The sequence below is a fragment of the Peromyscus maniculatus genome, chromosome 5, assembly GCF_049852395.1.
Source record: "Peromyscus maniculatus bairdii isolate BWxNUB_F1_BW_parent chromosome 5, HU_Pman_BW_mat_3.1, whole genome shotgun sequence".
NCBI classification, from domain to species: Eukaryota; Metazoa; Chordata; class Mammalia; order Rodentia; family Cricetidae; genus Peromyscus; species Peromyscus maniculatus.
This window is the reverse complement of record NC_134856.1, coordinates 61,677,631-61,696,064: the sequence shown is the minus strand read 5'-3', so window position 1 is coordinate 61,696,064 and position 18,434 is coordinate 61,677,631. Positions and strand designations below refer to the sequence as shown.

Genomic DNA, 18,434 nt, shown 5'->3' with positions numbered 1-18,434 from the left:
ACAAGTGCTGCCTAGACACAAGGCTCAGTACCCGGCCCGATGGTACATGCCTGTAATCTCAACAACTCAGGGGGATCTGTAAATTCTTGTGTTCTGCCTGGGTGACTTAGGGAGACCTTGTGTTGAAATTCAGCTTTTAGAAAAAGGGCTGGGGAGTGTACTCAGTGGTAAAGTGCTTGCTTAGCATCTGCAAGACCCTGCATTCCCTCTCCAGCCCTGGAAAAAGAAAAACAAAAAGCAAATGAAAAGGCAACAATAGTTTGTGCCTACCAATGCAAACATAATAGTTTGTGCTAAAATGACTTAGTGAAAGGTTTGTTTTTTAAAATTATTTTTATTATCTTAAATTTCGTGTATATGTGGGTGGGTGCTGGGTGCGTGTGAGTGCAGGTGCCTTGGGGAAATGTTGGATCCTCCGGAGCTGGAGTGACAGGTAGCTATGGGCCTCCTCATGTGAGTGCTGGGAACCTAATTCTGATCCTCTGCAAGGAGCTCAGCCTTCTCCAGTCCTTAGAGCAGTGGTTTTTAACCTACAGGTCCAGACCCCTTTGGAGGCTTGAATGGACCCCTTCACCCGGGCCACACATCAGATATCCATATCAGGTATTTACATCACAATTCACCATAGTAGCAAAATTACAGCTATGAAGTAGCGACGAAATAATTTTATGGTTGGGGCCACCACAACATGAGGAACTGTATTAATGGGCCGAAGCATTAGGAAGGTGGAGAACCACTATTCTAGAGGAAGATTTATCTCTTCAGGCCAGTTGTGGCAAGCCTAGGACTTTCTTCTTACCATTCTGTATGTGTTCTGTTGTGTGATGCTAGCTAGACATTGAGCCCTGAACTAATTCATCCCCTCTCTTTCCTTCCCCTGCTTCTCCTGATCCCCTTCCTTGCTTCCAATTAAGTGTGTGTGTGTGTGTGTGTGTGTGTGTGTTCACTGGGGTTCAGGCCCAGAAGTTCTCTTGAAAGCCCTTTGAGTGGCCCAGAGAAGTGGGACCGTTGACATAAAGTGACTCTCTAAAGAGTGGGACTCTTCCAGGGCCTGTCCCACAAGGTGTCCCACCTGAGTAAACACCATTTGCATATCAATGTGTGGATTGCAGACGTTTTCTTTGTGGGAACAAGCCAGTGCCCTGGTACTCACACAGGTGTACAAACATCTAGGGAACCCTCAAACCCTGTGCAACCTGGGAACAGAGTCCTCAGGCCCGAGGCCAAGGCCATGCAGTCTCTGGCCAGGGCGGTTGTTGCAGGACCCCACCCCACCGCCGCCGCCCCTTCACAGATGACCCAGCTTCCTGCATGCTCGGAATCACTGTCTCCTGCAGCCAGATTTGCCACCCAAGGTTTTCCTCTTGGTTCTCAGTCACACAGATAAAAGAACTTAAAATGGATTCAAAAGACATCTCAAAAACCATTTTATTGACATTATAGACAGAAACCCAGCAGGGCCAGCAGCTGCCTCAAGGAGAAGAAGAAAAAGAGAAAGTTGTGGTTTTTTTGCGTTCGAGGTCAGGAAAGCAGGCCGCTTAAGCAATGGAAGTCTACAAGCAGCTGCCGTGGAGAGGGGGGAGGGCGGGGTCGAGGGAGGGAGAGAGGTTCCTCTAGAGGTTGAGAGGCCAGGCAGGCTTAGGAAGGCCAGGAAGGAAGATGCCGCTCTTTCTGAATTAGAACTCAGAACCGGAGCAGGTTTAGCAGGGAGACCGTTAGCACCCACAGGAAAGGCGGGCTTTCTCGGTATTTGAAGACCTCCGTCCTGAACGTCTTCAGGTGTGTTGTGTTTCTGCGCACCTCCTGGTTCCGGGCCACAGAGCCGCTTGAGGTTCTAAGACAGGAGTTTGTCCTTGTTTCAGGGTGTCTTCGCCTTGCCTGGGCAGAGGCTCCTACCATCTCATCACAGGATGTTGTCAACCCTTGACTAGGACATCTGTGATGGGGTGATGAAGGGGACTACGGACCGTAGGAGGACAACTTTTGAGAGGTGGTTTTCGCCTTCCACCTCATGGGGCCTGAGGACGGGTCTCGGGTTGCCAGCCCCGGCGGCAGCAGCAAGTGTCTTTATGTGCTAAGCCATCTCCCAGGCCCCGACTCCTCCCCTTCAGAAATCATTCCATTTTCACCAGGCGACATCGCTGTGCATTCTGTCCCCCAAGGTGCTTGTGTTTGGCTGCACTTGGCTGCAGTGTTTTTGTTGGTTGCACACGGAGGAAAGGTGGCTTTAATGGTGGTTGGAGAGGTCACTGTACATGAACGGGACTTTTCCAAGAGCCACACTGAATGCCAGGCCTCAAGTAGGGCCCCATGCTGCAGCCACCACGGCCGCTGCAGCTGTTGCTTCTGCTGCTGCTTGCTGCTGCTGCTGCTGCTGCAGCCTCTCCCAGGAGGGTAAGGTGGGAGGCTCTGACAGTATCAGATGGGTGCAGTACAGATGAACAGGGTAATCGGATTGTTACAGGTGCTTCAAGGCAGCTGAGTCACTGCCGGTGATCAATGACCCGGTGGAGCGGACGTCATCAGTGGGGGCGGGGAGGCAGCCTGTAACTCGGAGTCCTCCATCTGGAAGCCGGCGGGGCCAGCAGGCTACACCAGATTGGTTCCTGCAGGAAGGACAGACAGGCACTCACTGCTGATGCAGATCAGTGTGATTTCCTCTGCAGCGGTAATTAACCCTGAGGCACCTTGTAGGAGCTTGCGCTTTCAGGAGGATAATGCTGGCCACGTGGGGGGAGGTTAGCGTTTTCTCTCTCTCTTTGACGGGATTTGACGCTCTTTTCAGAATGTGTTCAGTTCCAACTAATACCATAAAAACAAGTCATAAATTCCGTCATCCGGCAGAGGACTGCAGCTCTGTAGACGCAGGTGGTTAGAGGGCCTGTAGACTGGAGGTAGGAAGGGTGAAGCCTGGGTCCTGGCAGCCCCCCAAATCTAGGCTTGGCTGCTCTCCTCAGTAGGCCAATTTCGAGAGGCAAAACAAAGCGAAAAGCAGAGAAAGGAGATTTAGCCGATGAGGCCATGTTAGGAGGAGGAACAAAGAGACCCGATGAACCCAAGTCCGTCCGTCTTCAGGTTCAGGTCTAAATAGAGAGCGAGAGTTATTCACAGCTAAGCAGGCCCGGTCAAGGTGTGGTGCTGCCCATCACAGACCAGACTCTGCTGTAAGGTGGTCTCATGAGGACTGTAGGGAATCTCTTCCTGAGACTTAAGCTCCCCGCTCTGACTGGACCTGGCCTTCAGCCTTTTCCTTCTCCCAGTATGAGACTCCTGAGTAAATTTCAACTCCTCAGGGATCCTCTTTAAAGAGTCTTAATAGCCAAAAGGAGGGACACAAGTGAATCTTCAGAATGTCTTCCCTCCTGCCCAGGTGACTACAATGCCAGCCTGTTTGGGCAGAGAGCTGGCTGAGAGCCCGGGGCCTCTATATCAGACCTGCTTAGGGTAGGGCATTCCCTTCTCCCTCCTCTAGGACTGATTTGCGTACTGATCTCCCACTCCTTTCTATTCACTGAGTAACCCACAGTGGCCTTCCTGGTGGGGTGTACCTTCCTGGGAGGCAGCTACCAGATGACAGGTTCCCCCTTGCTTCAAAGACAGAAGGGGCTGGGGAGGTGGTGGCTCAGTTGGCAAAATGTCAGTAATGCAAGCGTAAGGACCGCAGGCCAGATCCTCAGCACCCAAGTACAAAGTCGGGTGCAATGGTGTGTGTACCTGTAATCCCAGGGCTGGAGCTGAAGACAGGAAGATATCAGGGCTTCACTGGCCACCAACCTGGCTGAATCGCTGAGCCCTGAGCTAGAGACATGGTCTCAAAAACATCCGAAGGAGAGTGATGGAGAAGGAAACTTGAGGCTGACCCTCTGGCCTCCACATGCATGAGAACAGCTGGGCAGAGGAAATCATGTTGCCCTGCATCGGCAGTCACAGGTGGCAGTGAGTACCTGTCTGTTTTCCTACAGACAGGCCTGGGGAAGCCTGCTGGCTTAACCCACTCCTTCCAGATGGAGGACCCCGAGTGGCAGGTTTCCTGCACACCCCCACTGATGATGCCTGCTCCCCTGGATTATCAGTCACACCCAGTGACCCAGCTGCCCTGGGGCATTTGTGGCAACCCTGTATCCATTCAGGAGATGAAGAAATGGAGACTCAGAGAGACAAAGAAGCTCCAAGCAGGAAGTGGCTGAGATGGCTGCAGAATGGCTCCATCCTTAGACATCAGGGATGGTGTGACCAGTCTCTGAGAGTTACAGCGATGATTTCAGGTAGTTCTAACCCAAGGCCAGAGGGCTGCCGGCAGCTGAAGATAGTTATGAATGCAGCCCAACACAAAACCCAATGTTTACTTAAAATGCTATGTAATTTATTGTATTTTTGTGATTCTATTGACTCAATTATGAGGTTCTTTTTTCATCTTTGTATATATGTGTGTACGTGTGCATGTGCAAATGCTCACACACACACACACACACACACGTGTGTGTGTGTGTGTGTGTGCACGCGCGTGTGTGTGTGTGTGTGTGTGTGTGTGTGCGTGCGTGCTATGTGTATGTGTGTAGAGGTTGGAGGAAGACCTGGGGTGTTAGTCCGTGTCTTCCACTTTGTTTGGGACAGAGTTTGTTTGCTGCTGTGTACCCAGGCTAGCTAGCTCATGAACTTCTGGAAAGTCTCCTGTTTTCTTTACCATCTTGCTATAGGAGAACTGGGATTACAAGATGCACACTATGGCACCTTGCTTTTGTGTGGGTTCTGGGGGCCCTGAATTCAAGTCTTCCCCCTTGCACGGGAAGAGCTCTGCCCTGAGCTATCTTCCCAGGCTGCTTGGGTGGTTCTTGAGTGTTAACTTGGTAGATGACGACATGGTGGTGTAATGTCAAAAGGTTGGACACACCCGGTGGATGTTCAGAGATGTGATCTGTCTTTTTCATTCCTTTGGCCTCTGTGTTGTGGAATAATCTGTGTCCCTGAAGGGGGACCCTGCCACCTTGAGAGGAGCCAGCAGCCCATTGGAACCCGGTTGGGGTTCTAGAGAGGAGCACCAGATTCAATCAATAAAAAAGTAAGATGAAGCCGTGAAATGGCTCCGTGGGGAAAGTGCCTGCTGTGTGAGCTGCGAGTCTGATCCCTGGAACCCACAGGAAGGCGGAGGGAGAGAGTCAACACCGCGGAGTTGTCCTGTGCTCTCCATATGTGTGCTGTGGTATCGGTCTTCCCCAATAGCAGTAATAATACTAGAAATGCAAGATGCCTAGATAAGTTTGAATTGACTTTCATATAAAACTAAACAATTTTTGGAGGATAAAAAGTATGTCTTGTATGATCATTGGAATATATTTATTTAATAAATAAAGCTATTTAATATACTTATACTGAGAAAGTATTAATTGGCTGAAATTCAAATCTTGCTGAGCACTCTGCTTAACTGACAGCCATAGTGCCAGGTGAATCTGAAATTGACCAAATGCTGTAGGAGGCATTGTTTGGCAGAACAGGACCCTAGAGTGAGCTTGGCAGGACCCTGGAGTGGGCTTTGTAGGACCCTGGAGTGGGATTTACCCAGAAGCTTAGAAACCCTTCCTGAAATTGGTAGTTCCACATGATAGTTAGTGTCTGGCCAGCTGTGGTTTTTTTGACTGGCATGATTTTAATTACAAAGTCCACAACCAATCAAAATGCAGAGCTGGGGAGCTCAGTCCAGTGGACACACCCACAAAACACCTCCTGGCCCTATGGCTCAGGGAACACTGGAAGAGGGGCAGGAAGTTTGTAAGAGTCAGAGGGGCAGGGAGTTTGCTGTGAGACTGTCTCCTGGGACTATCAGAATCTACACCTATAAAGCCTCACCAACATGACTGCATAAACATGAGCTGAACAAGGATGGCACCAGTGAACAGGACCAACTGGTTGGGGAGCGGTTCTTGAGGCCCTAGCTTACATAAAGAACTATAGGCCACTGAGGAAAGCTGGGAGCGGGAGAGGTGGGCTTCCCAGGGAAGAGAACACAGATTGGTTGTCCAGTGTCAAAGGTCAGCCCTGAAAACATCCATACAGGTAACATTATACAGACAGAACAGGTTATATTTAGAAATATATATGTACATATACACAATACACATATATGCATGCAATAATAATAAAAAAGGGGGCCATGAATTTGAAGAATGGGGCAGGGCATATGGGAGGGTTTGGAGGGAGGAAAGGGAAGGGAGGAGAAATGTAATTATATTATAATCTCAAAAAGATTTGAAGGTTTTTAATAGTCAACAAATCAGGAGCCTTCACACACAAATCTCTAATTTCTAGTTTCTGCCCCATTTTTGTGAATATGAAGTGTCTGTCCCCCCACAGGCTCATATGTTTTAGTGCTTGGTCCCCAGATGCTGGTGCTACTCTGAGACGTGGTGGAACCTTTGGCACTATGGTCTTGCCAGTAGAAGTGTGTCATTGGAGGTGGGCCTCCAAGGGGATAGCCACCTCTGGTTCCAGGTGGATCTGTCTGCTTCTTGACCCTCCAAGATATGAACAAGCCATGCCACAAGCTGCTGCTGCTGCCGCCACAGATGGAGCTGCCCTAGCCACACACCTTTCTGACTATCATGGACTGCGTACCCTGAAACTGTGAGCCAAATAAAAATCGTCCCTTAGGTTGCCTCTGCCAAATGTGTTACTACATCAAGTAGTACACAATAAATGTATATGGTCTTGCTATGTAGGGCAGGTGGGTCTTCAACTGGAGATCCCCTCGGCCCTGCCTACCAAATGTTGGGTGTCTGGATTAATTCCTGGTGTTCTTTTAAAAACGTATGTGTGTGTGTGTGTGTGTGTGTGTGTGTGTATGCATGCATGTGTATGCCACGTGTGTGATTGTCCACAGAGACCAGAAGAGGACTTTGGCTCTTCTGGAGCTGGAGTTACAGGTGGCTGTAAGCTTCCCAATGTGTAAGAACTAAACTTGGGTCCTTGGAAAAGCAGCAGGCACTCTTTGTTTTTGTTTTTTGTTTGTTTGTTTCTTTTCTCCAGACAGGGTTTCTCTAAGTAACAGCCGTGAGTATTCTGGAACTCACTCTATAGACCAGGCTGGCCTTGAAATCACAGAGATCCACCTGTCTCTGCCTCCTGAGTGCTGGGATTAAAGGCAAGTGCCACCACTGCCCAGCACAGCAAGCATTCTTAATCCCTGAGCTCTCTCTCTCTCTCTCTCTGGTCCACCTGGCACTCTCCAGAACAATCAGCCAAGTCCTTGAGACTTGATGATGGCAATGCTATCAGCTGAATCCCAGAACTCTCAGGTGCACTGGCCAGCTTGTCTGGTGGAGATCACCTAGTGGCAACCCCCAGCCCACTGACTCACTTCTGGTTCAGCCCCTGCCGACTCCAACCTATTGATCACCTCCTCTGACCTCACCACACACTGGATCATCCCTGTGGGAAACCAGCTCCCACTTTTTCCCCAGGGTACTCTTAGGGAGTGAGGGAAAAGAGATTTAGATAGAAATATAGAGGGAGAGAGACAGATAGAAATACAAGATAGCCTCAGGAAGGCTTGGGTCCTTATCCACTGGCCCCTTCTGGCTCGACTAAAGGGCTATTTATAGGAATGCCAAGGGGTGGAGCAAAAGACCTCCCCCTAGCTCAGCCAAGTGCAGACCCTTCCAGTCACATAGCAACCATTCAGGTGGTCAAGCCCTCCTGGGTAAAGCAAATTCAGATCTCACTAGGAAACCTTTGTGGGCCTCCACACATCCCCTTCTTGTAACAACAGCAAAAACTACCAAGAGTCTGCACTCAACTGTCTCCTCCATTTCTACCTCAGGGCCTCCCCTTCCTGTCCCTTCTTATCTACACATCGGTCACCATGTGGATTACCCTCCCTCTACAGCCAGGCTGACCCTAAGGGTAGTCCTCTTGTCCATGGTGTCCTTCTAGACGTCTCCTAGCATCCCTGGCTCAGATGCTTGCTGGTGCACACACAGATACTGCCACTTAGCAGAATTTCCTCATTACTCAGATTGACAAATGGAAAATGTGACTCTCAAGGATTAAACACAGCTGAAACTGTGTAAAACTGAGACTGGGACCCAGGCAGCAGGGAAGAGGGGGTTTCTCACCCACCCACGTGCTCTTGGTGAGGAGCCAGCCCCCAAGTGCTCTGGGGTAGCATCACCATGTGCTTAAGAAGGCATCTCTCTGACTGACTGACTGATTGATTACTAAAATGCTTGGCTCCTGAGCAGAGTAGTTCTCACTCAGCTGAGCAGATTCTCTGTGTTCTTCTTAGTCCCTGGAGCTCAGATGAAGGGAAGCCCTGATGTTACCAGAGAGCTTTCAATGTCCAAGAACTTTGGGGCAAGAGAGAGTCCTTGTTATCTGAAGCAGAGGTAGGTAAAATCCTGCCCACCTGCCATATCTGACCCGAAGCCTGTTTTCATGAATGGTTTTACTCGAGCTTGTTTGTGTTGTGTGTGTCAATGGCTGCCACGAGCTGTCAATAAATGCAACGAGCATTTAGAAGGTACCACAGGAACAGTGTGGCCCTACCAAGTCTAACATCGCCACTGTCTTTTCAGAAAATGTTTCCTGGGGCCTGGAGAGATGGCTCAGCTATTAAGAGCAATTGCTGCCCTTCCAGAGGACCTGAGTTTTAAGCTAAGCACCCATATGGCTGCTCACAACTGCCTTTTACTCAAGTTCCAGGGGACTAAACACTCTCTTCTGGTTTCCAAGGCACCAAGTATACATGTAGTGCATATGTATATGTATATGTATATATGCAGGTAAATTACCCATGCACATGAATACACACACACACACACACACACACACACACACACACACACACGCACACACTCCTTTGAAGAAGAAGAAGACAGTTGTCTGTCCTAGAGACCCTTTCACTGGTTCCCAGAGTAGTCACTATTATCCTCATTGAACAAAGTGGGAGCTGATGCCTACATAGGATGGAAGTGGAGGGAAGCAGTGTTTGCCCAGGCTCACTACCCTAAGTGTTTGGAGTGGAACTTTAGCTGTTTAATGAGAAAATACATCATCATTTGACCAAATGCACAAAGGATAAATTCACACACCCTCATTATAGACCAAACCCATGTGTCCAGATCCATCTTCACAGGGTCCCAGAGCCCAGCAACTTGGACGCTGTGTTGGAAAGCTATATAACTTTATGAGTCTGCAGCTTTGTAACTGGTGTTTCCTCTCCATGGGGTCCTGCAGATTCCTTCTTTGTAAGTCCTTTAAGATGCCTCAAAACAATGACCTCCTCAGCTGTTCCCCCGTGACTCTGGTGGATTCAGAATGGGGTGATGGCGCCGGGGAGAAGGCCCAAAGGGTAAGATTCTTGCTGCAAAAGCATGAGAATACAAATTTAGATCCCCAGAGACCAGGCAGAAGGCTGGCGTGGCAGTGTGTGCCTGTAACACCAGCACCGGGGAGGAAGGGATGGGAGGGATGGGAGGTTCCCCAGGGTTTGCTGGCCAGCCTAGCTCAGTCAGTGAGCCCCAGCTTCAGTGCCAGACCCTGTCTCAAAACAAGATAGAGCGACTGACTGAGAGGACATCTGAGCCTCTGGTCTCCACACTGGTACCCACACACGAACACACACACACACACACACACACACACACACACACACACACACACACCCTTTCCATCTTCCCCAAAGAACAAAAAAGCTGAACATGGTGGTTCATGCCCGTAATCATAATTCCTGAGTCACTGAGACAGGAGGATTGCAATGAGTTCAAGGCCATTTGGGCTACATATTGAGTCTGAGGCTATGCTGGGCTGCAGGGTGGGACTCTGTCGCGCATGCACACACACACACACCCCTCTTACACACACACCAATGTATTACTTCCTTTCCGTAATGGCCTAGGTTGGTCACTTCACCATATGTCGTCTTTAACGTTGCTACCTCACGATCATATAAGGTTACAGGCACGTTGGCGGTGGCCCTCAGCTGGAGGAAGCAGGATGGAGACAGGTGGTCCTCGAGGGTTATTGCCTGGCTCCGCTGGCTTCTGGCTCCAGTCTCTCTGTTGGAGATGTGGCAAGCTATTTAGAGAGCTCCTGCCGTCGTGGCTAGCGAGCAGCCTGGCTTCCACACCCCACCCCCTACCCCCCTGCGACAGACGGTGTCCCCGTAAGCCGGGAAACCCAGATAAACCCTTCCTCCCTTGGGTTGTTTCTGTCAGCAATTTCCTACAGATATGAGAAAAGTAACTAACCCGGGGGCTGAGACAGGGCTCAGCGGTAGAGCATTCACCGAGCATTTGTGAAGCCCTGCCTTCCACCCTACATACGACATAAAACCGGGGTGTGGTGGCACCTGCCTGAAATCTAACAAGCAGCAGGGTCAGAAGTTCAAGGTCCTCCTCAGCCACATAGCAATTTTTATGTTGTCCTGGGCTACATGAAACCTAAGGTTGGGGCCGAGGCTAACATAGTAAGCACAGACGGTGTCATTTCAGAGGGGTCCTACAAGGTTTGGAGGAGTCGGATCTAGTAAAGTCTGGACGACAACGGTGGTGTCTGCACTGGTAACACTAAGCTTTGTAGCCACATGGATTCTGTGCAAGCTCCTCCTGCAGGCCTGATTGTGTGTTCTTTGTTCAGTCTGGTGTGACAGTGCCTCTCCTTTGGATGCTGGGAACCCCCCCGCACACCCCACTTTTAATGGCAGCCTGACTTATGGACCGGACTCAGTGACCACTTGCAGGGAAGGATGCTACCTTGGGCTTTCGCACGCCATCCTCAACAGCGTGCGTCTGTTATATGCGAATCATTTCAACAGTGTGCCGCATGCTGATGGCGGGTGGCAGGATTTCCTCCGAGTCCCTTTTCTTGGTCGCCCCCATAGCTTTACCTGGGGTTGCACATGGACTACATGTGCTGTTTAGAAGCTCATGCTTAGCTCAGTGTGTTGATTTCTCTTTGGTCACTTGGCATGCCTTTATTAGCATTTAAAAAAAATTCTTATGGGGGGGCTGGAGAGATGGCTCAGAGGTTAAGAGCACTGACTGCTCTTCCAGAGGTCCTGAGTTCAATTCCCAGCAACCACATGGTGGCTCACAACCATCTGTAATGAGATCTGGCGCCCTCTTCTGGTGTGTAAGCAGAATACTGTATACATAATAAATAAATAAATCTTAAAAAAAATAAATCTTTAAAAAAAAATTCTTATGGAAGTTGGGTGTGGTGGTGTACACCTTTAATCACAGTAGTCGGGAGGCAGGGGCAGGCAGATCTCTGAATTGAGGACAGCCTGGTCTACAAAGGGAGTTCCAGGACAGCCAGGGCTACAGAGAGAAAAACCCTGTCTTGAAAAACAAAACAAAAATCTTATGGTTTATCCACAATTAAGCTGAGCTTCAGAGCTGTGAACTAAGGGGAAGAGCATCAGGCTTGGAGGTGGCTCCGTGGGTAAGGGTGTTTGCTGCCTGGGAATCCCTAGCACCCGAATGGAAAGTAGGGCGTGGCCACTTGATTTTGTAAACCCAGCTGCTGCTCTTGGACACTAGAGGATCTCAGGGCCCGGTGGGACACCAGTGCAGCTCCGGGGTTCACTGGGGGGCCCCGTGTCATGGGAATATGGAGAGTGATAGAGTAGCAGAGCAGGACACCTAACATCCTGCTTTTATCTCACATGTGTGTACCTGCACATATGTGTGCATATAAAACACCCCCCCTACTACACATACACCACACACACACACACACACACACACACACACACACACACACACACACACATACATTAACGACAGCAAACGGACTCTTCCTCAATGGTGTCTTCCCCAAGGAAAGTCCCCACTGTGAGGAAACAGTCTGTAATGTGAGTCTTCACAACCTAACGGATTTCCTCAGACTCCAGAAAGGGAAGTGGGGTGAATAATACTACCCCTGATAAACATCAGCGCAACAGAAATAGCAAGAATACGGGAGTCCCCTTACCCTCTGGAGACTGAGACCCAGAGGATGTCTCAAACTGCATAGCATAACCCCCTTTAGATGGGTTTCCCCTACACACACATCCATGATAGTTAATTTATATATTAGGCACTTTAGGGGTTAATAACAATAATTTACCACAGATCTTCACAACTTTGGTATATCAGGGTTTAATTTTAATTTTTTCCATTAAAAGAAAGTGTTTGAGCTCCTGGCTGTTCTGGAACTCACTAGGTAGACCAAGCTGGCCTGGAACTCATAGAGATCCTCCTGCCTCTGCCTCCCAAGAGCTGGGATTAAAGGTGTGCAGGCGTGCACAGCTATCCCTGGCTAGGTTTTACCTTTTTGTTGTTTGTTTTTTAATTTTTAAAAAGCTAATTTTTGCACACCTTAAACCCCAGGATTCAGGAGACAGAGGTGGGTGGATCTCTGTGACTTTGAGGCCCACCTGGTCTATGTGGTGAGTTCTAAGACAGCCAGGGCTATATTTATATGTCTCAAGAAACCAAAATAAATAAATATTTAAAAATTAATTTTTATTTTATGCTTGTTTGTTTTGCCTACATGTACATATATGTGCCTGGTGCCTGTGAAGGTCAGAAGAGGGCATTGGGTCCATTGGAACTGGGGTTACAGATGGCTGTGGGCAACCCTGTAGGTACTGGGAACTGAACCTGGATCCTCTAGAAAATCAACACGCGTCCTTAACCACTGAGCTATCTCTCCAGCCCCATTGTTTGTTTTCTGATTTCCTGGCTGGACTTTAACTACCAGAGCCTCTCAAAAAGGGGCTGGAGGGATGGTGAGATTTCACTGTGGGTAAAGGAAGTTAGAGGGCCTGAGTCTGGATCCTCAGTACCCATGGAAAAACCTGGGTATGGCAGTAACCCCAGAGCTTGGGGCTGGAGATGGACAGATTCCCTGGGCTCGCTGGCTAGCCATTCTAGCTGAAACTGTGAGCTCCAGGTTCAGTAAGAGACCTTGTCTTAAAATAACAATGTGGGAAAGTTATAGAGAAGGATACCCATATCAGTCTCTGGCCTTCAAATGAACATGCCTGGGTATATGCACCTGTATACACATGTGCGTGTGCACGCACGCATGCACGCATGCACGCGCATTCACTCCAAGTTCAAAATAGTTGGAGGGGCTCTGCTGTTTGATGATGTAAGACAGGCCATGTGACAGTCAGTATTACCACCATTCACCCCATCTGTCCCTCCTTGTTGACCCTTTCCCGGGAGTCCAGAGGCTAGGGGGTTCACCTGGGTTAAGGCTGCCCACATCTGGTCCTCCTCATGGTTTCCAGAAGACAGGGCAGGCCTGTGCATGAAACTGAGTTCACATGAGTTCAGACTCCTCGGGCTCCCTGGCTAGAGCCTGAATATGCAGCCCAGATCCTTTCACCTTGCCTTCCAGGAGAGCAGGCAAGGATAAGATGCCCAGGTCTGGCCACGACCTCTATCTCTGAAGCCTCCCCATGGTGCCCTGGCCCCTTTTATGATTCTGAGGTTGAACCCAGGGCTCTGTGACTTGAGGCAAATACTCAGCACTCTTCTTACCTCCCTTTGTGTGTCTGCTTAAGCCGACTGAGACCTCATTCTGCACACAGTCCAGCCTGGCCTTGAACTTATGATCTTCCTGCCTCCGCCTCCCAAGTAGCTAGGATGACAGGCCTGGGCTACCTGACCTGCCTCCCCTTGGTTTTGATGTGGGGTGGTATTTTTTTTTTTTTTTTAAGTTTCTTTTATTTTTCTGTTCAGCATTCCTGGCCCTGGTGATAACAGGCCTTGTGAATTATGACCCAAGCAGCAAATGTTTTTAATCTCCCATGAAACAAAGCCAATGTGTTTTCTGTCCCTGGGGCCTCCGCCAGGCAGGAGCTACAGCTGTCTTGATATGGTGAACTCGGCTGACGTCAATGCAAGCCATGCCAGGCCAAGGGCTCCACTCGGGAAGCTTGTAAGTGATACTGAAAACAAATTTGCATTTTTTTCCTTTACAGGAACTCAGGCTACTCTCTGCTCCACTGAGAGGCTGAGATGTTTTCACTGGGTTCTGTGCAGCCAGCAGGCTGAACAAGACCCAGTCACCAAACTTTTGGAAGGCGCCCTCTGCTTTTGTTCTTTAATTTTCCTTTAAGATCCAGCCAGCCAGATTCGTGTTCCCTGGCCCGAGGCTGAAAACCCTGGCAGGCTCACACTTTTCTGCAGCTCTTAGGAAACAGCCTGGCCAATGGTCACTTGAAATGGAAAACAGTCCCAATTTGGAATTTCAGTATTGGAGCCAAAATGTTAGTCAAAACTCTAAATTTTAACATCCCATTCCCCTCCCTGCCCCAGCTGAGCCTGCTTAGGGCTGGAAGCCTGCATGGGAAAGGGGTGAGTCTGGTTGTGCCCCCCCCCCCCACTTTCCCGTCTGGCTCTGTTTCCCACTTGCCTGCTTGCAAGGTTGGTGGTAGGCAAGGGGCCAAGGGGCCAGGGCAATGCTGGGGGGTGGCGCGCTGGAGGGGCTCATTCTTTGGCTGAAGTAGGTACCTGCCCTTGGCCCCTTCTCTGAACCCCTTCCATATGGGCACTTGAGACTTTATTCTCTCGCGTCTGTCTTCGGCTTCTTTCTGTACTGGGAATGGAACCCAGGCCTTTGACCATGCTAGGCAAGGTCTCTTCCGCTGACCTGCATTCCCAGCCTCCTTTCCCTTTTTGAAACAAAGTCTCATTGGGCTGGACTTGAACTCACTCTGTAGCCCAGGCAGGCTTTGAATCCATGATCCTCCTGCCTCATCCTAGTAGCTGGGATGGTAGGCGTGAGTCTCTTGACATGGCTTACCTATACTTCCTTCCTGTGGGCTTTCTGCCCCTTCTAGTAGCTCCATGAGTCAGTCAGGCACTCAGTGGCCCACACTGGTCCCCTCTTGGCCTGGACTGGCTCTGACCCTCCTGAATTGCTTATCCTGACAAGCTCTTGGCCCAACACTTGCTCCTGGTCCTGACACTAAAGCAGATAGTCCTCAGCTTGTGTACAATGTCCCCGTGATTGTTGTAACAAACAGACACAAGCTTGATGTCTTCAAACAATAGTTCATTCTCTCATGGTCCTGGAGGACACAAGTCTGACATCACTTTCATTCCGCTGTGTCCACGGAACAGCATTCTCTCCAAGGCTCCAGGAGTCACTTTTGATCCCTTCCAGCTGGGGTGGTGTCTGCCATTACTCAACTTGTGGCCTCATCACCTCAACCACGTCCATCTTAGAATCTGGATGTAAAATGCTCTCCACAGGCTCATGGGTTTGAACACTTGGTCCCCTGCAGATGGCACTGTTTGGGAAGTGTGCGAAGTTTAGGTCAAGCCTAGCTGGAGGAAGTGGATGGGTGGGAGCAGGAAATTGGGTGAACTTGGAGTGTTATGAACTGGCCCCTTCTCTCTGTCTTGTTGGTGCTTCCTGACTGCCTCTGACATGTGACTGGCCACCTCACACTTGTGCTGCCACAGTGGCAGGCCACTTCTGGCACCCTGCTTTCTCTCCCCACTGCGGTGGACTGCATTCTCCCAACTGGATGCCGGAATAACCCCTCTCCTTCTGAGGCGGCCTTCATGAGGTGTTTTGTCACAGCAGTGAATGAAGCAATCATACACTAGGTCTCTGTCTTCTAAGGACAGTCCTTGTATTTAGGGCTTTTGCCTTCTCAGCTTTGGGTCACCTGGGATAACTGCTTCTTCTCATGGTCCTTAATCATATTGCAAAGACTCATTTTCCTAAAGACAAAACCAGCCAAACATACACACACACACACACACACACACACACACACACACACTCACCAAAACTCCTCTCCTTTACAGGCCTCAGGGAGGAACCTGGCATCTTTGGGGGCCTCTGCCGGCCTACGGCAACCCAATTTAGACTCTCTGAAGTCCTGACTGGCAAAGGTCTGCTCTTCTCTGCTCTCAGCTAAAGGGCATCCCAGGGTAAGGTCTGCCACAGTCTGATGTGCAGGGACGGTCCCCGCTCGCCTCCAGGGAGCCTGGATTCCTCCACAGACACATTGCTCAGAAGACTCTCTGCAAACTCGGATCCCCAAGCAGCCAGCATCCTACAAGGGAGAGGGGAGGTGTGGGGAGGCTTGAGATTCTAGGTTGTTTCCTGCCGCGCTGCAAGTGGTGTGGCCTCCAGTCTGTTACCTTTACGGTGGGAATATTAGCGGCTGATGATGCCCAAGCTTGTAGCCTTCAAACTGTGACCAGCCCCCGAGAACCCAGACAGGGGCTACTGAGGGCTGTGATCAGCCACACCTTCCCCAGCCAGCCTGGCCCCTGAAGTGTACAGGCTTGCACCTGGGGCTCCTTGAGCGACTTGTCTCTTGTTCTCTCTCACCCGCCTGGTGCCTGACCTCACTCTGTTTTCTTTGCCAGTAGTTCGATGACGCAGACATTGCCATGTGATCGCGAGACGCTAGTGACAAGGGAGGCAGCCGCAGGCCTCCTTCTTGGGACTTGCAGTTCATGAGGTGTGTCGAAGCGGAACCCTCCTGCTCTGTGAGCTAGCGGACTGCCATTTGATAAGGAGACTGCGTGTATGAGTGCTGCAGAGATGGACAAGCTGGCCTGGGAACAAAATACACTTATCTTCTAGCATTCGGTCCAGCTTTTTTTGGGGGTGGGGTGGGGGGGAGTGCTGGGAGAGCGGATGGGTAGAGGGAGGAACAGATTTATTTGGAAGGCCCTGGAATGTTCAGATAATAAATCCTTTTATCTCCTCTTCCACCTTCGCAGTGGAAATGAGTCTCTGGCCAGCTAGGGGAGGGAATGAAAAAGCACCAGCCTTGGGCTAAATTCCTAAACGCTTGGGCACACTGCTGGACACGGTGCCCCTCTGTCCCCAGGGTCCTGTGAGAAAAACCGCAGCATAGAGAGGGACAGAGCAGCGTCAAAGGTGTTCAGAACGACAGCCACCAAAGGCTGAGCGTGCCCACGGTCTCGCAGTATGCCCAGATTATTACTTTCTTGAGCTATTTCTATCACCCCAAGCCTTCCACCAATGACTTGAAAAGGAATGTCAAGTCTTCTCCTAGTCTCTCGAATCTCATTTTGCTGTTTGTATGTGTGTGTGTGTGTGTGTGTGTGTGCACGCACATGTGTGTGCAGGCCACAGGATGAGCCCAGGTGTTATTTCTCAGGCCCATCCACCTTTTTGTTTTGAGACAGGGTCTCTCACTGGCCTGGAAATCACCCAGCAGGTTGACCAGAGAGCCTCTGGGTTAGGCTGATCTCCACTTCTCCAGAACTGGGATCACAAGAATGCATCCCTGTACCCAGCCTTTTTTTTTTTTTTTTTTTTTTTTTTAACAGGAGTACTGGGGATTGAACTCAGGTCTTTCCCGACAAGTACCTTCCCAACCAAGCCGTCTCTCCAGCCCTCATCTTTTTCTTGATTCTTTGAACCATTGTATCATTGGCTTAAATGAGGGCCTGGTCTGAGTGGGCCCACACTTCTATTTGGATAATCCTGGGGGAAACTGAGGAAGATTTGGGGACAATCTGAGAGCAAGATTTCCTTCAGTGTGGTCAGACTGGATTAGATGTTGAGGCTGCCATAGCAGAGACTGAATAAACCAGGTGACTTAGAAATCAAACATGGCTGTCTCAGATCTTAACAATGCATGCCGTTCCTGCGGAGCACCTGATCTCGAAGCCTAGTGTCAGGTCAGGTGTCTCACAGCTGCCTATAATTCCAGCTCCATGGGATATGACATCCATTGGCATCCTGGGTAGTGCATTGATGTACACAAGACAGACAGAGAGACACATATACACATCATTAAAAATAAAAACAAAACCATTTAACAAAGAACAAATACTGATTTGTGGGCCCTAGAAATCCACCATCAAAGGAGCAGCAGAGCAGGTTTCTCTGGAGTCCTCTCCTCTTGGCTCACCAGTAGCTGTGGTGTCCTGTGTCCCCATCTGTGTCCACCCGTGTCCTAGTACCCATTTCCTATAAGGACCGCAGTCAGATTGCAAGAGACCTCATTCCATTCACTACGTTAAACCTTTTCATATATTTTTTTTCTCATTTTGAGACCGTCTTGCTATGTAGCCCAGGCTGGCCTCAAACTCATGACCCTTCTGCCTCAGTCTCCTGAATGCTGCTGGGATTATGGGCATGTGCTACCATGCCCATCCACACTGAACCCTAATTACCTCTCTAAAGATATTGTCCAGGATATCAATATGGGAATTTGGTGGGGACATGATTCTGCTCCTAACATGATATGCTCCTAGCATATGTGATTTCAAGTATTCCTTCCAGTGACACTGAGATAGAGGACATTGTACACACACACACACACACACACACACACACACACACACACACACACACACACACACACGATAAAACCATAAAGATTAGGCAAGCTCATTAAGGCTATGCACTAGCAAAGAGCAGAGACGTGAGTCACCCCAGGG

General features: G+C 49.7%; 2 long non-coding RNA genes across 3 annotated transcripts; one reads left to right on the top strand and one right to left on the bottom strand.

Moving 5' to 3' along the window:
- Positions 1 to 1,403: 1,403 nt before the first annotated feature.
- LOC143273355 (uncharacterized) lies at positions 1,404 to 3,849 on the bottom strand. Its single transcript, XR_013051408.1, has 2 exons — positions 3,715 to 3,849; positions 1,404 to 2,606 (listed from the first exon to the last, which is right to left on the bottom strand). It is a non-coding gene; the product is annotated as an uncharacterized LOC143273355 (long non-coding RNA).
- A 10,126-nt stretch (positions 3,850 to 13,975) lies between these two features.
- On the top strand, positions 13,976 to 16,728 carry LOC107401888 (uncharacterized). Of its 2 annotated transcripts, none has more exons than XR_006072337.2 (3): positions 13,976 to 14,345; positions 15,810 to 15,935; positions 16,380 to 16,728. It is a non-coding gene; the product is annotated as an uncharacterized LOC107401888 (long non-coding RNA). The 2 variants fall into 2 exon arrangements; XR_006072338.2 differs by having other exon boundaries at positions 13,984 to 14,345; positions 16,383 to 16,728.
- Positions 16,729 to 18,434: the final 1,706 nt, after the last annotated feature.